The following is a 7,318-nucleotide window of genomic DNA, read 5'->3' as shown; positions in this document are numbered from 1 at the left end:
TTTCTGCAGATTACAGTGCAAGCACCTCCATATTTCTGGAGGGACCAACAATATGCCACGTGGGACAAAAGACTGAGTTGTAAAGTAAGAGACCCATAGAGGGTCCTGACAAGAGTCCCTAGCATGCAGCATTTCTGGCAGGAACCAAGGAAGGGACAAATTCCAAGTTTTTTAAAGCCGTAAAAGGGCAGAGGGCTGTAATCCAAAAGGGATCAGGATCCTGCTGCAAGAGACCATACCTGACATGGATGGATGGTTTGTCAAAACACAGAAGAGCCTGCCAAAGGTGGTTCCCAGAGAGAGCGTCCTGCAAGTAAGAGAAAAGAATGTGGTGAAGTTAATTCAGACAACTACATCCAAGCAAGAAACAACCACACGCAAAAAGTAAATATCCCTGCTTTGACACCTCTGGTGGCTGCTTCCTTCTGCTCCATGAGGTGAAGGTATCTCTGATCAGTGAAAGGTGGACAGAGATCACGGGTTGCCCTTCATAGCCATTCTCCTCCTCTTCCTAAGTAATGAAATGTTTAGTGGGGTGTATTGCTGCTTAGAATAAAAAGAGCATTTCCCAGTCTTCTTTGCAGTTAGGATTCAGTCATGTGACTAAGTTCTGGCCAATGGGATGTAAGTAGATGTAAAACATGGCAGCTTCCATAAATCTCCCTTAGTTTCTTTTTTCTCCTTTCCTCCATCCTGCTACTGGGAATGTAGGTGTGATGGCTGCAACTCTATGTTGGGCCATGGGATTAAGGAATACATGTTTATGGTGGCAAAGCTACAAGGAGCCTGAGGCCTCAGAGCTGCCTTACCAGTCTTCAACTGATTACATCCAGATTTTTACATAAGACAGAAACAAATTTCTATCTCATTTAAAATACTGTTATTTCCTATGTCTGATCCAGCCAAAGCTAATTCTAACTGATTCAAAGAGTAAAACTATAATAACTCGGAAGTGTGCACTTTCCCCTTCATCTGAGCTTAAAGAGCTATATGAAGGTCACACATAATTAATCACAGAACTTTCAATATGGAACAAAACTTTCCACTATAAAGATGAGCAAAAGGAGAGAGCTCCTTGCAGGTACAGGAATATTCAGCAATTCAAAAGAAAGAACTGATAAAGGAACGAGAAAATAGGGAGCCCAAAGAAACAAAGGAGGACTACAGAAACAACTCCAATTTGTACGCTCAATAAGCTCTAGAAGCTATTGCATCTATAAAGCAGGACAAAATCTGCAACAAAAAGAGAAGAATCTAGAAGTTTTCATAAATGAAAGTATGAGCAGCGGATTTTAAAACACAGTGAAGGCAATAAACAACAGATTGAGTACTGCAGAAATCTGGGTGTCCCTGGTTGCCTGCATCGTACATCCTAAACTTTTAATTCCTCAAGCTTACAGCCCAGTTCATCCCACTCTTCCCAGCATCTGACTTCACTTATTTCACTAAGAATATTAAGTCTATTAGGTGTGAAATCTTTGCAGCTTTTCTTTACACAACTACATCCAATTCCTACCTGCCTGCACTCTGACCTAAAACCCCTCGAGTCTAAGAGGAAAATGTATATCTTCCTGTTTTAAGGCCAGTGTTATCATCTCTATCCTTGATCACCCCCTTCTCTGATTTCTCTAAGATCAGAGGCGTGTTCTTTCTTTGTCCTCTGCATCATTACCCTTGCAGTTTTTTTGCCGAGTTCTTTTGTGCAGATTACAAATATGTTCAAATCATCCATCTTTTTAAAGATCCTGCAATTCCTTTTTCTCTTTTTTAAAAAGTAGGGGCGCCTGGGTGGCACAGCGGTTAAGCGTCTGCCTTCGGCTCAGGGCGTGATCCTGGCGTTGTGGGATCGAGCCCCACATCAGGCTCTTCCGCTATGAGCCTGCTTCTTCCTCTCCCACTCCCCCTGCTTGTGTTCCCTCTCTCACTGGCTGTCTCTATCTCTGTCAAATAAATAAATAAAATCTTAAAAAAAAAAAAGTAATCTCTATATCCAATGTGGGGCTTGAACCACAACCCTAAGATCAAGAGTCACATGCTCTACTGACTGAGCCCAACAGGCATCCCTAAAATCCTTCAATTTTTCATCTTCCACTAGGACCACATCACCTATCATCTCTGGTCCCAGACATGGTCCCCAAAAGAATATGTGATGCTACCTCCATTTTCTCACTTCCCCAAACACTGTTCCTTAAGTTGTTAAATAAATTGGTTTTCCTTGTTATAAAATATGTTAGTTGTAGAAATTTTGAAAAATGTAAAAAGATGCATCAAAAAATCATCCATAGATTTATGACTTAGTAACAATTACTGTGACTATTGTGGAGATGTTTCTATGCATCTAGTCTTTATATAGTAGAATATAAAAGCGAATCCTACTGTAATTATAGTTTTGTAGCCCTTTTCTCACTTTATGTAATACTTTGTAATTTTTCCATACTGTCTAATTTTCTGCAAAAATATATTCACTTAAACAAAGACCTGTACACAAATGTTCATAGCAGCACTATTCACAATAGCTTAAAGGGGTAAATAACTCAAATATCCATCAACTGATGAACAGATAAACAAACTGTGGTATAGCCATACAATGGAATATTCTCATGCATGAAAAGGAATGAAATACTGATACACGATGCAACATGGACAAATCTTGAAAACATTACATTAAGTGAGAGAAAGAATCCAGGCACAAAGGTCACGTATCGTATGATTCTAAATGTATGAAATGTCCAGAATAGGCAAATCCATCAAGACAGGAAGCAGATTAGTGGTTGTCAGGGGCTAGAGGGACGAAGGATGGGGAGTAATGTTTAATGGGTAGGGAGTTTTCTTTTGGGATAATGAAAATATTCTGGAGCTAGATGATGGTATGATGGCACAACACTGCGAATGTAATAAATGCCATGGAATTATATATCTTAAAATGGTTAAAATGGTCCATCTTAAGATTATGTATGTTTTACCACAATTTAAAAAATGATATTCGATGACTGCAAACAATTACATTTTGTGGCCATGCATAATTTATTTAATGATCATTTTATTGTACAATATTTAAGTTTTGCTTTTCTTTTTTTAAAGATTTTATTTATTTATTTGAGAGAGAGAGAATGTGCTTGTGTGCAAGAGGGGGGGAGGGGCAAAGGGAGAAGCGGACTCCCTGCTGAGCAGGGAGCCCACCATGGTGATTGACCCCAGGACCACGGGATCATGACCTGAGCCAAAAGCAGACAGACATTCAACCAAGTGAGCCACCTAAGAGCCCCTAAGTTTTGCTTTTTTTTTTTTTTTAAAGATTTTATTTATTTATTCAACAGAGATAGAGACAGCCAGCGAGAGAGGGAACACAAGCAGGGGGAATGGGAGAGGAAGAAGCAGGCTCATAGTGGAGGAGCCTGATGTGGGGCTCGATCCCGGAACGCCGGGATCACGCCCTGAGCCGAAGGCAGACGCTTAACCGCTGTGCCACCCAGGCGCCCCCCTAAGTTTTGCTTTTAACTCAATATTACAATAAAGTTATTTTATTATTAATCTGACTCAGAATGTGATAAATGACAGTTGGCTTAATATACATTTTAAATTAGGTTACAGAAGTACTAATCTATTCCTAGCATTCTAGGCATTTTAATCAGAAATAAGTCCTCAATTTTATCAAGCACCTTTTCAACATTCATTGACTTAGTTATATTTTTTTCTTGTTTTGCCATGATATATTTTACTTACGTATTTTCTTAGAGCAGACTATTCTTGCATTCCTGTTATACATTTTACTTGGTCAAAAGGTACTACTGATATCTGTGTAGTACCATTTAAAAAAATTCTTCCACCCATATTCATAAATGAGAAGATGTACAGCAGTGTTTCCACGCTGGTGTCTTAGAGTGTCTGCAGAACATCAAATACATTTGGAAAACATTTGGGGAAATGCCTTCCACAGAGCTTCTTTATAGCACAGATCCTCAGAGCCTTTAATATGCAAACACGCCTGGTGAATCTCCATGGGCAAGATATGAGAATTTCCCATGTTTATCTGACTATAAGACACATTTTTCGGGTCATACGTATTACTAGCACAGTGTTCCATAATGTGGAAGTGTGCGGCATGCAATACCATTGGGAAATTCCAGCTGTATTTTTCTTGTGGGGCTAAATTTGAGTATATTAACACTTTACTTTGTTTACTCTTTATCTTTTCCTGTGCTTTGAAACATATGTCTTCTCTCTCTCTCTCTCTCAATCTGATTTTGCAGAGGCTTGTCTTTTTTATTGATTTTATCCAAGAACCACTGCTTGATAACTGTAAATTCAGTCTCTCTTTTCTCTTATCCAGTGACTTCTGTTTTTGTCTGCATTATTTCCTGCTGTATCATCTATATTCTATCAGGAGAAGAGAAACCACAACAGTTATGTGAACAGAGAGAATGTATCATGAGGAATCAGTGAAATAAGTGTGCAAAGACTTACAGTGCAGAGGGGTCTCTGAGATGGCACAGAGCCAGTACATACAAACACAGCTGCCAGTCCTGGGGGGTGGGGGGCTGAGCAAAGGAGGAGTGTGAGGTTTTAGAACCTGGAGTCTTAGAGGAGGCAGCTCTGGGAACTTAGGACCTGGTGTGTGAGGAGGGGCTGCTATCTGCTACTGCGAGGATCTTGGAGGGGACATGATGAGGCTGGCTCGGGGAGTGTGGACAGAAGCAGGAAACGGGACACAATGCAGCTGCCATGCCAAAGACCCATTGTAAGGTGACAGGGAGAGAAGCCGCGAGCAACAGCGGACACACATCACTTCCTCCTCCTCCAGCTTTCCAATCTCCCTCCAGTTCGTCCTCACAGGCACCCACTAGCAAAAGGGGAATGTGGCTTCCAGAATCCAGGCCCAGCATCACAAAGCAGAGCATAGAAGGATGAGCGTGGAGCTGAGAGACGGGAGCTTAATGGCCAGTGTCCCTTGCTCTCCTGTCTGACTGCTGTCTCCTTTTCTCCTCCTCTTTCTCTTCTTCTCCTTCTTTGCATTTGTAACGGAGATATAACTTAAATGCCATAAAATTCGCCCCCCTTGTTTCCACGCACCTCCCTTCTGAAACCACCAGTTTGTTCTCTGTACTTAACAGTCCATTTTTTTTGTCTCTTTTTTCTTCATTTGTTCATTTTCCCCCCTAAAATTCTATATATGAATGAAATCATGTGGTATTTGGCTTTCTCTGACTGATTTCACTTAGCACTATACCCTCTAGGTCTATCCATGTTATTGCAAATGGCAAGATCTCATTCTTTTTTATGACTGAGTAATATTCCATTATAGCTAGCTAGCTAGCTATATGTATATGTCACATCTTTAACTATTCATATGAGATATAGATACATATCTCAGTGATTGTAAATAATGCTGCAATAAACATAGGAATGCATATAACTTTTCAAATGAATGTTTTTGTTTTCTTTGGATAAATACCCTGTAGTAGAATTAGTGGATCATACTGTAAATCTATTTTTAATTTTTTGAGAAACCTCCTTACTGTTTTTCATAATGGCTGCACCAGCTTGCATTCTTGCCAACAGTGCATGAGTGTTCCTTTTTCTCCACATCCTTGCCACCACTTGTTTCTTGTCCTTTGATTCTAGCCATTCTGACAGGTGTGAGGTGATCTCTCATTGCAGTTTTGATTTGCATTTCCCTGGTGATTAGTGATGCTGAGTACCTTTCCACGTGTATGTTGGCCATTTGTATGTCATCTTTGGAAAAATGTCTACTCAGGTCTTCTGCCCATTTTTTAATCAGATCGTTTTTTGGTGTTCTGTTTTTGTTTTTGTTTTTTTGGTGTTGAGCTATGTAAGTTCTTTATATAGTTCTATAGATTCTTCGCAAACTATTCCAAAAACAGAAGAGGAAGGAAAGCTTCCAAATTCATTCTGCAAGGCTAGCATTAACCTGATACCAAAATCAGATAAAGACACTACAAAAAGAAAAGAGAACTACAGGCCAATATCTTTGATAACTATACATGCAAAAATTCTCAACAAAATATTAGGAAACTGATTCCAACAATACATTAAAAAATCATCCACCACAACCAGCTGCCATATATTCCAGGGTTACAAGGGTGGTTCAGCATTCACAAATCAATCAACATGATATTGCACCTTAACAAGAGAAAGGATAAAAACCGTATGATCATCTCAATGGATTCAGAAAAAGCATTTGACATAGTACAGCATCCATTCACAATAAAAACTCTCAACAAAGTAGTTCTAGGGGAAACATATTTCAACATAATAAAGGCCATATATGAAAAACCCACACTTAACATCACACTTAATAGGGAAAAACTGAGAGCTTTTCCTCTGAGATAAGGAACAAGACAAGGATGTTCCTCTTACCCCTTTTATTCAACATAGTACTGGAAGACCTAGCCACAGCAATCAGACAAGATGGAGGAAAACGAGGTGGAGGAGAAATAAAAGGGCATCCAGATTGATAAGGGAGAAAAAAAAAACTTTCACTGTTTGGAGATGACATGATACTACATACAGAAACTCTAAAGATTCCACCAAAAAACGTCTAGAACTGATAAATGAATTTAGTAAGGTTGCAGAATACAAAATCAACATACAGAAAGCTGTTGCATTTCTATATACTAATAATAAAGCAGCAGAAAGAGAAATTAAGAAAACAGGCCCCTTTGTAATTGCACCAAAAAGAATAAGATACCTAGGAATAAACTTACCCAAGGAGATAAAAGACCTGAACTCTGAAAATTCACCCTTTTAAAGTATACAATTCAGTGATTTTTAATATATTCATGATGTTATGTAACCATCACTTCTATCTAATTCTAGAAAATTTTCATCATTCCAAAAAGAAACCTCATGCCTATTATTAACAGTCACTCTGCATTCCTCACTGTTCCAACCTTTGGCAACCATTAATGTTCTATCTGTTTCCAATCTATTTGGACATTTCACACAAACGGAATCATCCAAATTACGACCCTCTGTATCTGGCTTCTTTCACTTAACATAATGTTTTCAAGGTTCATCCATGTTATAACATGTATTCAGTACTTCATTCTTTTCCTGGCTGAATAATATTTCATTAGGTGAATCATACCACATTTTATTTATTCATTCATCAATTGATGGACATTTAGATTGTTACCATTTTTTAGCAATTATGAATATCACTATTATGAATATTCACATACAAGTTTTTATAAGACCAATTCTGTTGAATATATAATCTTTCATTCATTCTTAAACATAATGTTCCATTTAATTATTAGTTATATTTAAAAGCTGATACCTTTAAACCTAACCAAAG

The sequence above is a fragment of the Ursus americanus genome, chromosome 24 (genome assembly GCF_024610735.1).
Source record: "Ursus americanus isolate L20-20 chromosome 24, mUrsAme1.1.p, whole genome shotgun sequence".
NCBI classification, from domain to species: domain Eukaryota; kingdom Metazoa; phylum Chordata; class Mammalia; order Carnivora; family Ursidae; genus Ursus; species Ursus americanus.
This window is presented reverse-complemented; position numbering follows the sequence as displayed.